At 41.7% G+C, this 20,617-nt stretch overlaps 1 protein-coding gene across 8 annotated transcripts in view; it reads left to right on the forward strand.

Moving 5' to 3' along the window:
* The first annotated feature begins 616 nt into the window (after positions 1-616).
* The window catches only part of LOC125453099 (interleukin-18 receptor 1-like), a 63,717-nt gene continuing 43,716 nt past the window's right edge, over positions 617-20,617 (forward strand). The window contains exons 1-2 of one of the 8 annotated variants that reach the window (XM_059646924.1): positions 1,201-1,386; positions 1,883-2,116. The gene's annotated coding sequence lies outside the window, so the exon portion shown is untranslated. The other 7 variants (XM_059646923.1, XM_059646926.1, XM_059646925.1 and 4 more) reach the window with 7 other exon arrangements.

Genomic DNA, 20,617 nt, shown 5'->3' on the forward strand with positions numbered 1-20,617 from the left:
ATTATTTCCAAATAAAAGATCCCCAAGGGAACAATGACTAGTAAAATTTTACATTCTGTTTGAGAGTGAGAAACTGGAGTCAGTGTTTTCAAAAGGCTAATCATGTAGAAATGAGACAGTGCTAGGTGGATTCGACTAGAAAAGGACTTTAGCAGAAAAGTTGTTTGAGGACCAATGCCAAATGTTTAAGCTAATCTTGACACATTATAAGAAAGACATATATCAGTGAAGAAGAAATAGTCTAAAATGGAGATAAACCAGCCATGTTTAATGAAGAATGTTGTGTTAATTTATTATGTTGAAAGAAATGTGGCAAAAATTAATGGTAAAGTGAAGGATTGAGAAAGCTTTAAAAGCCACTGAAAGAGGGAGAAAAACTATGAAGGCAAACTAGAAAATAGTATAAAATAGACAGTAGGAGCTTATTTAAATATATAAAAAGGAAGAAATAGGTCAAAGTGAACAGGGGCCACTTAAAGAATTAGGCAGGAGAAATAATTTTGGGGAACACAGTAATGGGAATTGAATAAATATCGAATTGAATTGAATAAATGTGGCACTGAAATTTGGAGGAGGCACTCATTGGATTCTTTGTCCGTAGGTCAATAGAGGGAAGAGAAGGCATGCCTCATATTTAAGCTGCTAACTGCCTTATTCAGGTAAGTCTTCCTTCATTGACTAATGTGCTGAACAGTCGTAGGTGGGCAGGGTTGCACAGTGGTTGAGATGTCAATGTGGTGAGTTTGGGTCAGGGAGGAATTAGGTCAGAACATCAGGGTGGGGCAGCATGAGTTGGGGAGTTGGAGTCAAGAAATCAACATGGAAGAGTTGGAGGGTCAGGGGACTTTGAAGACCGAAGCAGGAATTGGGGAGCTCAGCGGGTGCGGGTGGTCACGGAGTGTAAGAGGTAATTGGAGGGTCAGGGTTTGGAGGATAGTTGGGGTTGAGAGTCAGAGGTTTAGGAGTTCGGAAGATTGGGGTACTGAATTGTGGGGAGGAGTCAGAATTCAGGGGTGAGACTGGTAGCGTTCTCAATAGGGACTCTTGTGCATGTGTATGTCTTGGAGGGGGGGGGGGGGCGTACGCAGAATTAATATGTGTTTAACCTATCTGACATTTCCTGAGTGACTATCCCAGTTTATAGTGAAATCTCTCCCAAGCTCTGGGAGCAGTGGGGTATTTCCTTCTCATCTTGTGACGGGACTTCCCATAGATCTTTGGGAAAGCGCCTGGCTAGGGCATTTCACGGAAGCTTTGAGTCTGCAGCGAGGTTCAATACCCGCCTGGTTCGGAGTTGTCTCGATTACATAAACCGCAGCACAGAGACAGACGCTGCTTTGCGCGGTCACCTCTCTCTCTTCAAGGAAGCGTTCGGTACAGTTCACAGTAAGTAAGCAATCTGCAAGAGCCGTGCAGTCTGGGATTTGAATTACATTCTCCTTTCGATTTCTGAAAGCGAAGTGTTTGCAATCTTGTTTGAGAGAAATTTTGAAATCCGTCGGCTGCTGGAATTACTAACGATTGTGAGTGTTCTCTGTTGAAAATCGAGCTGTTTTTCAGTGAATTGAAAGATTCTACCAGCAGTTCCTATTTTCTTGTTCCAAACATGAAATGCCAGTGCTTGCCGTTCCTTTTTTAAATTCTGCTTTTGCTTTTTCTGACACTGCACATTTTGATGTAACTCGAAATTGCTCGCTACGTGAAGTCTAGCTATCCTGGTGATAAAGGGCGGTTTTCGAACTTACCTGTCGCGGGATGGTTGTGTGAAATAATACAGAAATACCGATATTGAGAATGTTCACACAGTTGCATTTTAATGACAAACAGTCTGAGATGCTGGGTGACAATTGCAAGTTTATTTACCTCTATACCTCTTCACAAGGGGCTCCTCCTGTTGTAGTCTCAGACAGAAAGTCCCGTGAACATTTTGCACTCGGTATTAGAGGTGGGAGAATGGAAGACTTGGCAGAAGTCGCAGAAATTCACTGAAATCCATTATAGCCGAAAGACTTTCTGCACCAAGAACGAAAAGGTGAAAGATCAGAGGAATGAACAAATGGACAGAGAGAGCAACAGATGAAATGAAGATTGCGTGAAGAAATAAAAGTGAGAAACTGTGAGAATCTAACAACTCTTTTCTGGGTTAAATCGCTTTGTTTTAAGATTGCTGCTTAATCCCGAAACAGAAAAGATCAGAAATGTTAAATAACGACAAAAAGTGCTTGGAGAAACTAGGGAGGTCTGGCAGCACATGTAGGTAGGGAAACAAAGTTAACGCTTTCAAATCCATTATTTCGGATTTGTAGCATCCGACGTATTTGGTTTTATTGTCTGTCTGAAGTGTTATTTAGTCCTAAGACTGCTGAATTCCATATGATAACCCTTTCAAGCAATTATTATTGTTGAAAACCACAAGGCACAAATCAAGGATAGCACTGTGGAGCTGGATGACCACAGCAGGCCAGGCAGCATAAGAGGAGCAGGAAAGCTGACATTTCCGGTCGGGACCCTTCTTCAGAAATGGGGGGAGGAGTGGGGGCCTCTGAAATAAACAGGGGAGGTGGGGCTGGGGAAGGTAGGTGGGATGGCAAGAGGTGAGTGCAGACAAGCAATGGTGGGGGGAGAGAGATAATGGGAACTGCAGATGCTGGAGAATCCAAGATAACAAAGTGTGAAGCTGGATGAACACAGCAGGCCCAGCAGCATCTCAGGAGAACAAAAGCTGATGCTTCGGGCCTAGACCCTTCATTCTGTCTTTGTTTTTGTTTGTGGGGAGGGAGTGTGAAGGCTGAGGTGCGAGAAATGCAAGAGATGCAGTTGAGCACAAATCAATTCCACATTTTGTGTGTACTGTTGTACTTGACATTCAAACAATCTCTCTGCTTAACCCAAGGCTGAAATCTGATATATTCAACCAGACTGATTGATTTGGGGGATTGACTTCAAGGGAGTAATTTTAACCACAAAACAGGTTACATATGACCAGGAGGCATGAAATTATTAAAAATTAGATTCTAGATTCAAATATGTCTCCAATCCACTAACTCCACAGACTTCTACCTTTTCCCCACATTGATTGTACTTCAGCAGTAATCATTTGGCTTTGGAATGCTTTCGGCTGTCCTTGTACCTTGAAAGAAACTACCTAAAAACAAGTCTTTCAAATTAACGAAGATGAACAGACACCCAGCTCACTCCAAAGAAGTGGTTTGACACTTTAAATGAGGCTGTAACTAAACTATAATGAGGATGCCAGCCTCTCTGACATTCAGTGTTTTGAATTTAATTGTGACTAGTCATTGACAACTGCATCCAGGTAGGAGTCTGATAAATTTAGGAGGTAATTGCCTTTATATCCACCTGCTGAGTACACTGTACCAGGACTAACATCCTCCCAGCCCAAACCTTCTCCATGTGGTCTCCAACACCTATCAACCAAATCTCTATCCAAAGTCCAGGCCAAATCCTTTTTCCAGAACTTTGACCACGCCATCAAGTCTGCAACTACGTTGTTCAGACAGCCAGTTCTTTTCTCAGACTTCTGACCTCCCCCTGAGGCTCCAATGCCCCCACTCCCAGATCTCTGCCTTCGTCCTATCAAACTATTGTCCATCCTCCAAGCTCCTTGTGATTTCTGGGACATCGCATCCTCCAGAATTTTAGGAGTACCCATTGCCCCCCACTGCTTAGACTACAGCCTACCCAACTTCCCCAGTCAATCCGACCCATTCCCCATCGGATTGAAAACCACCTCCCCTATGAAAGACCTGCTAATGGCAGGCTCAAACTTCAAACATACAGATAAACTTGACAGAAGGATTTTCTTTGCTGAACTATGGTGTTCTATTTTCCCACCCAGGGGCACTGTGAACATTGGGATTTGCACTGGGACAAAGCACTTTTAGTTAGAATCTGCACTTTATGTTCCATTTGGTATTACTCAAATATCGACTTATAAGTGTGCAAAAATGTATCACGGGGAAAGTTTGACAATGGATTAACCTAAATCTGGGCATGGAACCAAAACAACCAGAAATCTGATAAGGGTGGAAAGAAACTTGCTGATGTCACATGTTCTCACTTTGCAGGTTCCTCATGTCGAACTGAGATCTGGAGGCTGTACTTAAAAATAACATTGCCTTTACAATCCATCACCTTAAGCCTTTTTGATTGTGAATGCAGAATTAAAAATCAATCGGATCCTGTCAGGAGTCTAATCAATCACTTATCATTTCTAACAGATTTAATATCTCATCCTTAGCTCCTGTACATAACACTGTCAATACTTGCAGCACTTCAGCACCCAGATGCTCTTGTGCTTTCTAAAATTCTTTTCACAGGTGCCTCACACATGGCCCAGTATTTGTCCACACTTGTTACAACTAAGTGGATTGCTGGGCCTTCAGAGAGGCAGTAAGAGTCTACCATACTGCTGTGCATTTAGAATCATGAGTTGAACTTGTAGGCAGATCTCCTTCCCTGAAAGGATTTTCATGAGCTAGATAGTGTTACTTGGTCACCACAACTGGTTTCCAACATTTTTAATGAAACAGTTCAACTTAAATTTCATCAGCTGTCGCAGTAGGATTTGAATACATTATTATAGAGCATTACTCTCTGAATTACTAATCTTTTGACATTGCCAATACACTGCCACCACAGGTAGAGTTGTTACATGCTTCCAATTCTGAACTTTACCATTAGTAGCTCCCTTCCTCCAACAATGCTGCTTTCGTAGCAGAGATATGTTAGGTGATTGAGCTCTGCATTAAATTAGCATTTGGAGTCCAATACACAGTATAGAGTTTAATAATTGAAACAAGTCAAAATATAGATAAGCTTAGCCCCAGATGGCTGTGAGGGAAGCCACCTGCTCTGAGCAGTAGCACCAGGTACGGGAGATAGTGTTTTTAATGAAAGTTAACTTATTGGAGTGGACTGCCATAGTCATGTTCTTTACTTTTGAAGAGTGCATGGTTATATCATAAGTTTCTAATTGACTTATGTTCTGTTTTGTGCAAAATACAACAGATATAGTTCATACTAAACAGGATTTCCAGTGGTGTTAGTTTCATTTGTCTTCATTGTGAATGAAGGAACACCTCTCTAAGACCCAGAGATCCAATGCAGAGCAGAAATGGTGTATAATTTTTACACTCCGAGAGTGCCAATACCTGCATGCTGACTTGAATTGGAGATGGACTGGGGTGGACAAATTTAGAAATCACATGACACCAGGCTACTGTCCAATAGGTTTATTTGAAATTACAAGCTTTCAGAGCATAGCCTCTTCCTTTGATCTCGTTGTGATTTCAAATAAATCTGTTGGACTATAACTAGGTGTCAAGTAACTTCTGACTTTGGATTGTGGAGTCATTTGAAATCACTTCAGGAAACCCAGTCTGTTTTTTTAATCATTTAGGAATGTATAAATATTCAGTTTCAATTTCAGTCTGCTTTGAAAAATTTTGAAGTCAAAGTTTAAATCTGATTGATGTGGGAGGCAGCTTTTGACATGAGGCTAGCAAGACTATGTTATCATTTCTTGGCATCATCTTCATGATTTATCAGAACTCGTAGTCATAGAGTATGTTGTTGAGAAAAAAGTGCTGTGCGTGGGAAGACCAATTTAAGAAAAAGGCACAATTGAAATAATAAATGCTGATCTGTAGAAGAAGAAACTAACAAAACTCATTGACGAGTGGAGGGAGACAAAAAATTTTCAAGAAGCAATTCCAGGGCCGAAAGTTCCATGAAGAGAGACGATGGAGAGGGAAACACAGAAGTGCCAAGTTGGAGGATTACAGTATAGAGTTAAGAATGCTAACTCTTCCCCCCCTATATTTCTGAAGACCCTGTCAGAGTGGGCCATACCTTTCCGGGTTGCTGCTCCTGAAGCAGAGAGGGAAACTGGGGATTGGGAGAACAAGTGTTGGAAAGAGCGGGAGACCATTTTCTGCAGAGCTGGGAGAGTAATTTCAGCAATGATGGTTGAGTTGGAGGAATCAGTAAAAAAGGTGAAGCTTGGGGACTAAATTACGGGTAAATAGTGAAAATTTACTTCTATTATATATGAATGGGGAGTAAGAGGACAAAATTTTAGGATTTTGATTAGAAGAACTGAGGGGGAAAAAGTGTACCAAGGTTCTCATAAAGGTAAGTTTTTATTTTACTCTTATCCTGACAAGACCCAAATCAGTTTTGACAACAAGATTCTTTCAAATGCAGTTTGTGTGGGAGAGGCCTCCAACTGTTGAGTTTTGGTCTGGAGATATTTTTTCCTTCTTTGAAACTTTCATACTTCACAAAAAAATGTTTGCAAAGAAGAAGAGATTGTTTCACACACCGTCTTGTGCAGAAGTCTACATGTGGATGGCTCTGGAGACAGGTTTTTTTCTGTCTGAAGAATGAAAGCCGACAGCTGGAGGACTTGAAAAAGGGAATGTTTTTACAATTGTTTCAACTATGTGTTTTTTCTCTTAAGGTTTCCATGCTTTTTTTTATATTTTGTATGATTAAAATTAAAATCTGTGCATAAGAAAGGATAGTTTAATTTTATACACGCTGTTATTAAGAGCTTCTCTTTAGGCTTAACGTCACTGGAGACATTCAGAGGCACTGAGTGTGTTAACGAATAGATTTCGAGGTGATTAACAGCAAGGATCAACCAGAGAGATGGGTGACTGCCAGGAAAGATAAAAAGATAGTTCAAGATTCTCCTGTCTCATACTGATATTCTGTTTTGGATTCAGTTGAAAGAGAGAGAGAGAGAGAGTCTCTCTGAGGAAAATAGAAGTGGAAATCAGATCTTGGGCACTAGGAATGAATTTTATCTTAATTGGGGTTTGCCAAAATTGAAAAGAAAAGTTGTTAAAGGGGACTTCCCTGTCGGGGGCACAGACAGGAGATTCTGCAACGGTGAGATGAACTGAGAATAGTATATTGCTTGTGTCAGGGTTAAGGATGTCTCAAAATCTTTGGAGCATATTGTCAAAGGGGAAAGTCAGAAGCTGGAAGCTGTTCCATGCATTGGTAGGAATGTCATAGTTAGGTAAAGAGCTAAGGCTTTGCAGAATGAATACAAAAAGGTTAAGTAGAAGGTTAAAAAACAACATCAAAAGTAGTAAATTCTTATTTTCTTTCAGTGTCAATTTCTAATGAGGGAAGCAACAAAAGGATAGGGGAGGTAAATCAGTGGCTGAGGAGATGGTGCAATGCAAACAGATTCAGATTTTTGTATCATTGGGATCTCGTCTGGGGTAGAAGAGACCAATTCAAAGGAATAGCTTTTGCTTGAACTGGAAAAATTTCTTAGTGGGGGGAGTTGGTGGTTCTATTTTGGAAGTTTATAAACTATTAGAAATGGGGGTGCGAGGGGTTCCCGTGTAAAAGTGAAAATAGAAAGACAATAACGATGGATCTGAATCAGGAAAGAGCAAGTTAATTTGAAAAGACAGATGAGGGCAAGTCAGAGAATGAGGTAACTCTGAAGAATTAAACTGTGTTTGTGTTAATGAAGGGGTCTTACAAGTAAGGTTGATTGAATTCAGGGCATGTATCAGAACATGGGACTGAGATGTCATAACTATTATAGAAACTTGGTTGAGAGAAGGACAGCACTGGCAGCTCAGTGTTCTGAGTTTTAGATTTTATAGGAAGGAAGAAAAGAGAGGAGGGCGAGTGGTGTTTTTGATTAAGGAAAACATTACTACTGTAATTAGAGAAGATATTTGTGAGGGATCATTTATAAAAATACATGGTTGAAATTAGAAATAAGAAAGGGATGATTAGCTTGATTGGATAGTAATATAGGCCCTCCAATAGTCAGAGGAAAATCAAGCAGCAAATATGTAGAGAGATCACAGATATATGTAAGAATAATAGATTTGTAATAATAGAAGATTTTAAATTCCCAGATATTGATTATGACTACCATAGCGTTACAGTTTGGACGATGAGGAATTTGTTAAATGTTTTCAGGAAAATTTTCTTTCCCAATAGTAAATGTTCCTACTAGAGAAGGAGCAAAACTTAACCTTCTTTTGCAAAATAAAACAGGGCAAGTGACTGAAGTGTTAGTAGGGGACCACTTTGGAACTAATGAACATAATTCTATCGCTTTAAAACATTTATGGAAAAGGATAAGCCTTCCATAAAAGTTAAATTTCTTACCCTTGAAACTTGTCTTATTTCAGTTATGAGACAAGAGTTTTCAAAAGTTGATTAGAGTAGATTGTTCGCAAGTAAAGGAACACCGGCAAGTGGGAGGTGTTTGAGAATGTGATCACGAGAATTCGGAGGCATTATGTTCCTGTTAGACTGAAGGACAAGTCTGGTAAGATTAGGGAACAATGCACGAATAAAGATATTGTGGTTCAAGTCAAGAATGAAAAGAATCATATATTAGATATAGGCAGTTTAGGGCCAAATGAAACTCTTGAAGATTATACAGAGCGTAGAGGCATTCTTAAGAGGGAGATCAGGAAGGCAAAGAGGCGATATGAAATAGCCTTGGCAGATAAGGTTAAGGATAATCCAAAGAGATTCTTCAAGTACATTAAAGCGCAAAAAGGCAACTAGAGAAAGAGTAGGGCCCCTTAAAGATCAACGAGGCTGTCTTTGTGTTGAACCTTAGGAGATGGGAGAGATATTAAACTTCGCCTCAGTTTTTATCATGGAGAAAGAAATGGAGGCTAAAGAACTCGGGGAAATAAATATTGATGTTTGAAAACAATTAACCTTGCCGAACAGGAGTGCTGGTGGTCTTAGAAAATACAAAGGCGGAAAAGTCTCTGGACCTAATCGAGTGTATCCCAGGATGTTATGGGACATTAGGGAGGAAATTGCAGGGTACCTGGCAGAACTATTTATACCATCTATAACTGTGGGTGAGGTGTCAACAGATTGGAGGGTGGCTAATGTTGGGTCTCAACAAAGTAAGTCTGCAAAGAAAAGCCATGGAACTGTAGATCTGTGAATCTAACTTCTATGGTGCATAAGTTGTTGGAGGTGATTCTGAAAGATAGGATTTACATGCACTTGGAGAGGCAAGGAATAGTTAGGGATAATCAGCATAGTTTTTGTGCGATTAAAAATTGTGTCTGACAAATGTGATTGAGTTTTTTGAGGATCTGGTGGCCAAAAAGATTGAGGGCAGAGTGTAGATGGTGTTTACTTAGACTTCAGTAAAGCCCTTGATAAGATTCTGGGTGGTAGACTAATTGGTAAAATTAGATCACATGGGATTTAAAGTGAACTTGCTAGTTGGATACAAAATTGGTTTTATGGTACGAGACAGATGGCGATGGTGTAGGGTTGTTTTTCTGACTGGAGGCCTGTGATCAGCGATGTTCCATAGTGATTGGCCCTGAGTCCACATTTGTTTATCATTTATATGTGATTTGGATGAAAATATAGGAGGCATGGATAGTAAGTTTGTGGATGACACCAAATTGGCGGTATAGTGGACAGTGAAGAAGGTTACCAAGAGATCTTGATCAATTGGGTGAATGGGCTGAGGAGTGGCAGATGGACTTTAATTTGGATAAATGTGAAGTATTGCATTTTGGTAATGCAAACAAGGACAGGACTTGTACAGTTAATGCTAGGACACTGGTTAGTGTTGTAGATCAGAGAGACCTAGGGACTCAGGTACATAATTTTCTGAAATTTGTGTCACAGGTAGACACGGTTGGTTAAGAAGGCATTTCGCACATTTGCCTTCATTGCTTAGACATTTGAGTATAGGAGTTGGGATGTCATGCAGAGGGTGTACAGGATGTAGGTGAGGCCTCTTCTAGAGTACTGTGTGCAGTTATTATTGCCTTGTCGTAGGAAGGATATTATTAAACTGGAGAGGCTTCAGAAAAGACTTACCAACCTGTTGCCCAGATTGGAGGGATAACAAGTTGTGGAGCTGGATGAACACAGCAGGCCAAGCAGCATCTTAGGAGCACAAAAGCTGACGTTTCAGGCCTAGACCCTTCATCAGAGAGGGGGATGGGGTAAGGGTTCTGGAATAAATAGGGAGAGAGGGGGAGGCGGACCGAAGATGGAGAGAAAAGAAGATAGGTGGGGAGGTAGGGAGGGGATAGGTCAGCCCAGGGAGGACGGACAGGTCAAGGGGGCGGGATGAGGTTAGTAGGTAGGAAATGGGGGTGTGGCTTGAGGTAAGAGGAAGGGATAGGTGAGAGGAAGAACAGGTTAGGGAGGCGGGGATGAGCTGGGCTGGTTTTGGGATGCAGTGTGGGGAGGGGAGATTTTGAAGCTTGTGAAACCTACATTGTTACCATTGGGCTACAGTGTTTCCAAGTGACATCGTTGTGGCACTGCAGGAGGCCCAAGATGGACATGTCGTCTAAGGAATGTGAGGGCTAGTTGAAATATATGGAGGGCTTGAGTTATAAAAATAGGTTTGACAGGCTGGGACTTTTCTTGCTGGAGGGTAGGGGGATGAGGGGTGACTTTATAGAACTTTGTATAATCATGAGGGGCATACACAATTCAGATAGGAAAGGTCTTTTCCCTAAGGTGGGGAAGTTAAAATCAAGGGGGGTTATTATTAATGTGACAGGGAAAAGATTTTTTAAAAAGTCATGAGGGCCAACTTGTTTACACAGAGTGGTTAGTGTGTGGAATGAACTGACAGCAGCAGTGGTGGATGCAGGTCTAGTTTCACCATTTAAAAGACATTTGGATAAATACTTGAATAGGAAAGGTTTGGAGGGATCTGGGCCAAATGCAGGAGGATAGGACTAGTTTAGCTTGGGAACATGGTCAATGTGGACTTGTTGGGCTGAACGGTCATTTCCATGCTGTGTGCCTCTATGATCCTATGACTGTCTACTGTATGATACTTGGATACTCAATCCAGAAGGTTTGTTTGAAAGTAGAATCACACTTAAAAAGCTACAGATAGTGACCTTGGAGCTCTCTTAATTGTACTTCCCAATAGAAGTTTGATCACAGTTGATGAAAAAATCTCTTGTATTCCTCTAGTTTGGCCTTTCCCACTACAAGGTGAAGAAGACAGTGTGGAGTTGGAGGAGCATAGCAGAGCAGGAAAGCTGATGTTTTGAGTCAGGACCCTTGTTTAGAAATGGGGAGAGAGAACGGAGCTCAGAAATAAAGAGAGAGAGACGAGGGGTTGGGCTGGGGAAGGTAGGTGGGCTGGCAATAGGTGAATGTAGGTAGGCAGTGGTGGGATTGGTTAGTGCAAAGGGTGGGGCAGATATGTGGGAGAGAAGATGGACAAGTTGAGTCAGGTCAAGGAGGCGGGGATGAGAGGGAGGCTTGGACATGGGTTGAGGCCAGGTGTGGGGAGATTTTAAAATTGGTAAAGACCCTTTTCTGAAGAAAAATCCTGACCCGAAACGTCAGCTTTCCTGTTCCACCGGCATCTGCAGTTCTTGCTAATTCACACGTGTAACCTGGCAAATTTCTGCCCATCAGTCTATTCTTAATCATGAGTAAAATGATGGAAGGTGCCATCAACAATACTATTAAGCAGCACTTGCTCAGCAATAACTTGCTCAGTGAGGCCCAGTGTGGGCTCCACCAGGGTCACTCAGCTCCTGACCTCAATACCTGACCTTGGTTCAAACATGAACAAAACAGTTGAATTCCAGAGGCTTTGGAGTCAGATTTAAAACATGGAAACGGACCATTCAGTCCAACTTGTCCATGCTGACCAGATATCCTAAATAAGTCTAGCCCCATTTGCCAGCATTTGGCCCATATCACTCTAAACCCTTCTTATTCAGGTATTCATCCAGATGCCTTTCACATATTGTAATTGTACCAGTGAAGTGAGAGTGGCAATCCTTGACCTCAAAGTCACATTTTGCCAAATGTAGCATATTAAGGAGCCCCAGCAAAACTGGAATCAATAGGAATTAAGGGGTAAATTCTCTGCTGGTTGAAGTCATACCTTGAATATAGGAGATGGGTTGTGGTCATTGGATGTCAGCCATCACAGCTCCAGGAAATCTCTGAGGAGTTGCTGATGGCAGTGTTCTATGTCCAGTCATCTTCAACTGCTTCAAGAATGACCTTCTCTCCATGATAAGGTCAGAAGTGGGGATGTTCATCAATGATCGTACGATGTCCAGCATCATTTGCAACTTGTCAGATACTGAAACAGACCATGTGCAAATGCAGCAAGATATGTACAATATCCATGCTTGAGATGACAAGTGGTAAATAACATTTGCACCGCACAAATGCCAGGCAACAACCATCTTTAATAACAGACAATATAACCATCATCCTTTTGATGTTCAATGGTGTTACCATCACTGAATCTCCCACTATCAACATCCTGGATGTTACCATTGACCAGAACTCAACTGGACTCACCACGTAAACACAGTGGCTGCAAGAGCAGATCAGAAGCCAGGTGTACTGTGGTCGGTAACTTACTTCCTGACTCTCTAAAGCCTGTCCACCAGACACAATTCAGGAGTATCATGGAATACTCCCCATTTGCTGGGATGAGTGCAGTTCGACCAACACTCTAGAAGCTTGACACCATTCAGACCAAAGCAGCCCACTTGATTGGCACCACATCCACAAGTGTCTACTCCCTCCACCACTGACACTCAGTAGCAACTGTGCACACTATTTACAAGATGCACTGCAGAATCTCACCAAAAATCTTTAGACAGCTCTTTCCGAACCCACAACCACTTCCATTTAGAAGGACAAGGGCAGCAGAAACACTACCATCTGCAAGTTTCCTTTAAAGCCATTCAGCATCATGATTTGAAACTATATTGCCATTCTGTCATTGTCGCTAGGTCGCAATCCTGGAATTCCCTCCCTAAGGACATCTGGGTCTACCGACAGCACTGGACTGCAGTTGCCAAAGAAGGCAGCTCATCACTACTTTCTCAATGGCAACTAGAGACTGACAACAAATGCTGACCAGCCAGTGATGATGAATTCCATAAGTGAATTAAAAATAAGCTCATGATCATGATCTGAGTTACTGAAAATGGAAGTGCACATTCACCACAACTCATACCTCCCACTGATCATCATAATGTCTACATGGCCACAAAGCAAACATCAAAGTGACCACAAAATGAACATTTGAAACCAAAATTATAGTGAAAAACGGGATTAGGTATACTATTACCTCCAATGCTTTCAGCCTTGCCACAGCATGATAAAAGCAATGGCTGTTCCAATAACTTCTTCCCTGAGGGAGTTAAGACTTGTAACCATTTCTATCCTCTATATGAGTTCATTCTTGCTATCTCCGATTGTAGGTCACTGTCACCCACAAGGGGCATTCGATAAGCGGTATGATATGGTTGTCACGGTTGAATAACTGGCATTGCGCGCAGACTGAGAGAAATGGGTGTGAGGTTTGCAGCAGGATGCATGGGGCTGAGTTGTGAAGATTATAGGTATAAGTGCAGACTGTTGCCAGGTGAGTGATTTGGTTGAGGTAAACTGAGCAGTGGTTGTAGGGCACAATTGGTTGGACGTGGCATTTGGAGATGAATTTGTTCATCATGACCACTTGTGTCGGGGCATTAAACCTGTTTCTAGCACTGCATCTGACATCCTCCAGGCTTGGTCCCTGGTATTAACCTCCATGACTACCTGCTCTGGCTACCTTCAGACCATGTGACTGGAGGCTCTCCTTTCTGCTTTGCTGCTTAGTAGGGGTGTGACTGATCTGATTTAGGTGTACACTCCACATTCTGATCTGTGCTTAATAACTTTTGACTGCCACGTAGCCAAGAATCTTTGTACCTCTGCCTTAAAAATATTCAATCACCCTACCTCCACTGTTCTTTGGAGAAGACTCACAAGCTTCCTTCTCTTCTTGTCTGTCTGAAATGAGTGACCAGTGATTTTTAAACTATTATGCTCCCAGCATCCATCCAGTGAAGTCTCCTAAGGATCTTGTTTGATTCAATAAGATTGTCCCTCATTGTCCTAAACAGCAATGGATTCAGGCCCAACTATCCATTCTTTCCTCATGAGCTAAGCCCTACAATCCAAGGAATCAGCTAGATGAGCTTCATTTGGGCTGTTTCTAGCATCCTTCTATCCTATATTAAATAAGGAGACCAAACGGTGTATAGTACTTCATATGTCATCTCAACAACATCCTGCAGAACTGTATCAGAATATTTCTCATTTTATAGTCTCTTTCCTGTGCAATAAATGACCACATTCCTTTCACCATGTTAATCTCTTGCTGTACCGACATGTTTTTTTAACCATTCATGTGCCAGAATACCCAGATCTTTCTGCCAATGTGGACAACGTTACATGTCCCACATTGTGTTCCACCTGCCATATTTTTACTCACTCACTTAAAGTACCTATATCCAACGCTCCCTTTAATTTTCTGCTGCTTGCACCTCCTGACGTTCATGTGCACAGCTTAGAAGCGATATTGATTATACCTTTCTGGAGACTCGTTATTGCTGCGCTATGTCTCACCGTCAGTATACCTTTAAGAAATATAATCATGATACCTTTTATTGAATGATTTTTTTTGTGTACCGAAATACAGTGAAAAGCTTTGTTTACGGGCAGTATAGGCAGATCACAGCAGGCAAAGGATGTACAGATGAAAAAAGACTTAGAGGCATACAGGTTACACTGCAGGTTACATTATTTGAGGCTATAGTCCATTCAATAGTCTGACAATGGCCGGGAAGAAGCTGTTCCTGAACCTGCTCGTGTGTGTTTAAGCTTCTGTATCTTCTGCCTGAAAAAGCAGTACAGAAGAGGTTGTAGGAGGTCATTACCCGGGTGCAATAATATTTGTTGTTGGCCACCTTTCTGTGGCAGCGAGTCATGGAAATGATGTCCATGGATGGAAGTTTGGCTTCCACGATGATCTGGGCCGTGCACGCAACCTTCTGTAGTTTCTTACCATCCTGGGCAGAGCAGTTACCATACCAGGTCATTATGCACCTGGACAGTATGCTTTCAATTGCACATCTGTAGAAGTTAGTGAGGGATCTTATGGACATGCCAAATTTCCTGAGCCACCTGGGCAGAAAAGGTGTTGTTATGTCGTCTTGACTGTCACATTTCCATGTCCAGGACAGTTTGTTGGTTATCGTCACTCTGAGTAACTTGACGCTGTCCATGTTCTCAACCTCAGTTCCATTGATGTAGATGGGAGCGTATTCTCCTTTCTTTCTGAAGTCAATGATCAGTTCTTTAGTTTTACCAATGTTGAGAGACAGGTTGTTTTCGTTGCACCATGTCAGCAAGCCCTCTATCTCCCTTCTGTATTTTGACTCATAATTGTTAGATATCCATCTCACTATCTTGATGTCATTAACGAACTTGTAAACAGGGTTTGTTTGGAATTTGGCAACACCGTCGTAGGTGTACAGGGAGTACAGTAGGGGCTGAGGATCCATCCTTTGGGGGGGGGGGTCTCCAGTGTTGAGTGTTATCATGGAGGAGATGCAGTTACCTATCCTCACTGATTATGGTCTATGAGTCAGAAAGCTGAGGATCCAGTTGCAGAGGGCAGAGCCAAGGCGAAGGCCGCACAGTGTTGAGATCAGTCTGGAGGAGATAATGGTGTTGAAGGAGGAGCTGTAGTCAATAATAGAGCCTGACATAGGTGTCTTCATTGGCCAAGTGTTCTAGGGATGCGTGCAGAGCTAGGGGTATGACATCCTCTGTGGACCTGCTATGTCGGTAGGCAAATGGTAAGGGATCAAGGTAGGTTGGGCAACTGGAGTTGATGTGGGTCATGACCAGCTTCTCGAGGCACTTCATGATTATCGAGGTCAGAGCCACTGGGCAGTAGTCATTAAGGCACACTGCATGTGTTTCCTTATATATGGAGATGATAGTGGTTGTCTTGAAGCAGGTGAAGGCTTTGGCTCATAGGAGGGAGATTATTGTAACAAAACTAGCAACCTGAGATTTAAAAACCTCATACTCCGTCTTACTTTGGGATCACTTGAAGGATGACACTTTACTGGAAATATGTCACAAACTGTTGTAGTATAATTGTGCAAAATGAGCCCAGATGCTTATGTGCCTGTTAATGTAATAATTTTATAGTTGACTGCAATAAATATTGAATTCTTAATTATTGCAACATCCACACGTTTCATTTGCTACAATTTTGCAGTATCAGGGAAAACACCATGTTGGAGACAAACTGCTATAATGGTAACAGTTGATTTTCTTGAGCTACTTACTAACCTAGATTTGGAGTTCACCCATGATCATATTGAATGGTTGAGCAGGCTTGAATAGCCTACTGTTGCTGCTATATGTAGTTTCTATGTAATTCTGTGACCAATTTAGGAAGGATGTGAAGGTGTTAGAGAGGATGCAGAGAAGATTGATAAGCATAGTTTCAAGGAAGAACTTCAGTCAAATAGCTAAACTGATAACACCGTTGTTATTTTTAGAAAAGATTTCAGAAAAGAATTCACAACCATGAGTAATTCAGACATTGTAAATGGAGAGGAGCACTTACTATTTGCAGAAGAGTCAAGAACTAGAGTACACTAATTTTAAGGTGATTGACAAAAAAAGCCAACCACTGTAAAAGGAACATTTACCCAGTATGTGCTAGAGTGTGGGCTGTGCTTTCTGAGGGTGTGAAGGATGCTGATTTTGATTGTGGCTTTCAAAAGGAAATTGAAACAAATTCTAAAAATAATTGCGGGGCTTATAGGAGAGCATGTGGTGTGAGGGAATCTGGCTTGTAAGGAGTAATCATGAATCATCCATCCTGCACGCTGTGCTGCCTTCATTAGAAGCAGACCATTACGTTACAGGCTGGACACTTGGTGACAGTGGCAAATCTCTTCCAGACATGGCCTGTGACTCCAGCCTGGAAACCATTGTTGATGCAGAGGTGGTTTACAGTAGGGGAATCAGCAACCTCATTAAGCAGTCTAATGGTGTGTTCGGGTAATGCTAGCACTTTTTGGGCATTTCTGGAAGATCATTGCAGTACAGTTCTGACTGAATTTCCAGATTATTAGCTGCATGCTGCATTGTATGGTTATAATGAGATCCCAACTTAAGCACCACACTGGACTGTCTTTCTCTCGGTCGTTTGTTTATTCATTGCTCTGATGAGCAGTATCAGCAGCTGTTAAAGTATGAGGGAATGGAGCTTCCTTTGAGAATATTTAAATGACTACAGTGGTAGACCTTAAGTGACTTGGTCTTCAGGGTCCACGACAGGCGACAACATCTCAGCCTAGATGATGTCAGTCTTGTGTAGCTGGCTGTGTGGAATTAATAAAGATGCAATTGGAGTTGGTGCTTGGTGCACAGGCATGTTATCATCTTGGGAGTGGACAGCAGATGCCTCCCCCATGGGGTAAAGGCTATTCTCTTGATGGTACACCCAAATATGAGAGTTCCATGTAAGTTTAGTGTGATAGTTGAAGCCTCTATCAATGCTGGACCCCAAAGCCAGGTTAGCAGCCATTCTGCTCTGAATCATGCACTATCCTGACTCATACACATACTATCATACCTTTTATCACCATTGTTTCAAAATCCTTGAAGACCGGACCAGACACCATTATGCGTGCACCATCTAGTAGTTTAGGAAGCCCTTCAGCATCCTTTCAATGTAACCAGGATGGATAATCAGTTTGGTTTGCCAAGTGCTGTTCATAAGCTAGAAACACATTTTAAGAAGATCAAAGAGGAAAGGAAAGTTTAAGATTAAAATAAACTGATGTCCAATAAGTCCAAATAACTAGAAATGTAAATAAAGGTTTTAGTGAATTGATGAAATCCTGCTGCTTAAGCACCAAATCCAACATCATTCCCAGTAATGCTATAAAAATGTACAACCTATGTTTGATTTATTATTGTCACATACCTAGAGGTACGGTGAAAAATTTTGTTTTGCATGCAGTACAGGCAGATCATACCGTACAAAGCACGTAAGGTAATAGAATAGAGGAAGAATACAGGGTTACAATTTTAAACCTTTTTTGTATTTTTCTTTCCACTAATCTGAAGAATGAAGCAATTTTTAAATGATGGTCAACAAATTGCAATTTGCAAAATCTAGTCTGGCTTTTTAGCACTTCACAGGTTTGTGCTACGTCTAACGGTACTCAGTTGGTTTAATTAAATAGGTCATCTACATTTACATATAGCACAATTGTGTGGCCTTGGAACAGATGCCTCTATTTTTGACTATTGTCAGATCCTTGTGGTAACCACAGACCTCATGGCAATTTTGGTACTTGTTGCTTTCATTTTAGGAGTGTTTTCAGAAATAATTTACATTTCTGAGGTACTCGTCCTACTAAATGTCTTGCCTTAGACTGACTCTCAGAACATTTACATTTCCAGATTATTGGCTGTGTGCTGAATCACATTGCTGAGCAGAAATACCACCTGTAGCACTATCCTATTGTCTCTGTTGCTTAATCACCTACCTATTCTTTGCCCGGATGAGGGGTGTCACCTGCTATTGAAGAATGGCTTATGGGGCAGTGGAGCTTCTTTTGAGTTTGCTTAGATGATACAATGGAAGACTTCAAATGATTCGGTCAAGTGTAGGCCTCCTCCTATGAAGCATTTTGCCTTAGACCAACTTACAGAGGACAGTCAGATCTGTTTAAATTTCAGTATTTTAAGATGAATAAAGAACAACAATAATGGAAATGCAATAACCTGAATTCTTAATTGACTAACAACAAACACATTCTGGTGAAGGATGTGGGTTTTACATTTGTTCTTCCCTCTGTATATAGGTTCCAGTCTCCCTGGAATAGGACATAGAACATAGAACAATACAGCGCAGAACAGCCCCTTCGGCCCTCGATGTTGCGCTGACCTGTGAACTAATCTAAACCCAACCCCCTACTCTGTCCCATCATTATCTATATGCTTATCCAAGGACTGTTTAAATGCCCCTAATGTGGCTGAGTTAACTACATTGGCAGGCAGGGCATTCCATGCCCTTAAATTATGGATTGGAATGATGGATTGAAAGATTCCCCTGTGCGTTAACTGTCAATCTTATTAAATTTGAGTTTGGGGATTTTCAGCTTAGTTCCCAATGGTTTCAGGCCGTTTGCACAAGAGCACCTCTGGTGTTGCATTAAGGTAGATGGATACTTAGGTAAGGAAAATGGAGACGTACCCTGGCACGGTGGGACAGATATTTATACAGGCCATGGATCTTTGGCGAGGAAAGTGACTGGAATTAACTCTGCAATGATCAATGTGAAAACAAGGGTGGGTGAAAAATCGAAAATATAGTCTGTTTAACAGCATTTGCATGTTTCAGTCAGATGAAGGATAAATTTACATGAGATTGCATGCACCAAGATTTTCTGCCAATGTACAAATGTATTTGATACAAAACACAAAGGAAGGAGGGATTTCCTGAACGGTGGTGCACAGCCTGCAGTGCAGTCAACAGGGGTGGGTTTATTGTGCATTACAATTCCTCCACCAGTTCTGAATTGCCCTTAAATCTAATGTGCTTCATGCCTTCTTATGTTTTGCTCTGGACTGTCTCACTATTAATTACACACTCCAATTTGGTGTCAGCCCCAAATTTTGACATTGCAACCTGTAATTTCCAATAGCTGGAAATTTTTCCTGAGGCATAGATGGGACTTGAGTATAGGTCCTACTGCAGAATCCCCGACATGGTAAACTCTGAAGGAATTCCCAAGAAATTGAAGATTCTACTGGACAATTCCGCTAAGCCTAGGACCCTCTGAAAGTATTCATTTAAATTGCAGGGTTCCGTGCGGTTAAGTAAACAGTAATCAGGAAATGTTAGACTCTTACCTAGTCTAACACCTATTAAACTGACTCCCCCCACCTCCAGATCTGACCTTAACTGCTTCAACGTGAGGCTCAGTCCCCTGCTGAACCACCAGAATCAACCTCCCTTTTATGTGCTTGTAGGCCTGACCTACCTTTCACAGTCACAGAACCTGCAGAACCCAATCACCTCCCCTTATACAAGACAACAACTCCTCTAGCCATCCATCCAACTCCACATCCTGTCAACACTCCATCATCTATGTGGGCCCCTTGCACTACGACACCTTCCCTAGCCAGCAAGCATCCTATCCTTACACTTACCTTTTGCACTTACTGTTTCGCAGTGGCTGGTCACAGTGACTGTGATTCTGGATCTCTAAGTTAGTGCAGCAGCTGACTGAGTTTAATGGTTATAGATTTCTTTCCCCTGACTGCTCTACACTACAATGGACCTGTCAGATTGGACGTGTGGCTCTGCATTTTTGAAGGAACTCTGATCAGAATCTTCTGTCTGGAAATTATTGTGCTTACGTTGTGTAACAGTCTGAAAAGCAACGCTTCATCACCACCCTGCCTTCCACTTTCAAGCCAACTCCCTCACTGGATTTGTAAACAGAGTAGGTTCAATTTACTTGAAATTCTCAAGTAGGTTAAGACAAACTGATGACCTGCAGTTCCAAAGCAACCCGTGGACATATCCTTCGTATAGCATGCTGCTACTTGGAGTTCTCATTGCTGCTTGTTGGATGCTCTTCTCCCAGTCCCTGACTCACTTGCATGCTCAGGTCTTAAAGTGGTAAAACACCAGTGTATATTTCATGAGATGGAAGCAACCTCAGACTCTCAT

This window comes from Stegostoma tigrinum, chromosome 6 (assembly GCF_030684315.1).
Source record: "Stegostoma tigrinum isolate sSteTig4 chromosome 6, sSteTig4.hap1, whole genome shotgun sequence".
Lineage (NCBI taxonomy): Eukaryota > Metazoa > Chordata > Chondrichthyes > Orectolobiformes > Stegostomatidae > Stegostoma > Stegostoma tigrinum.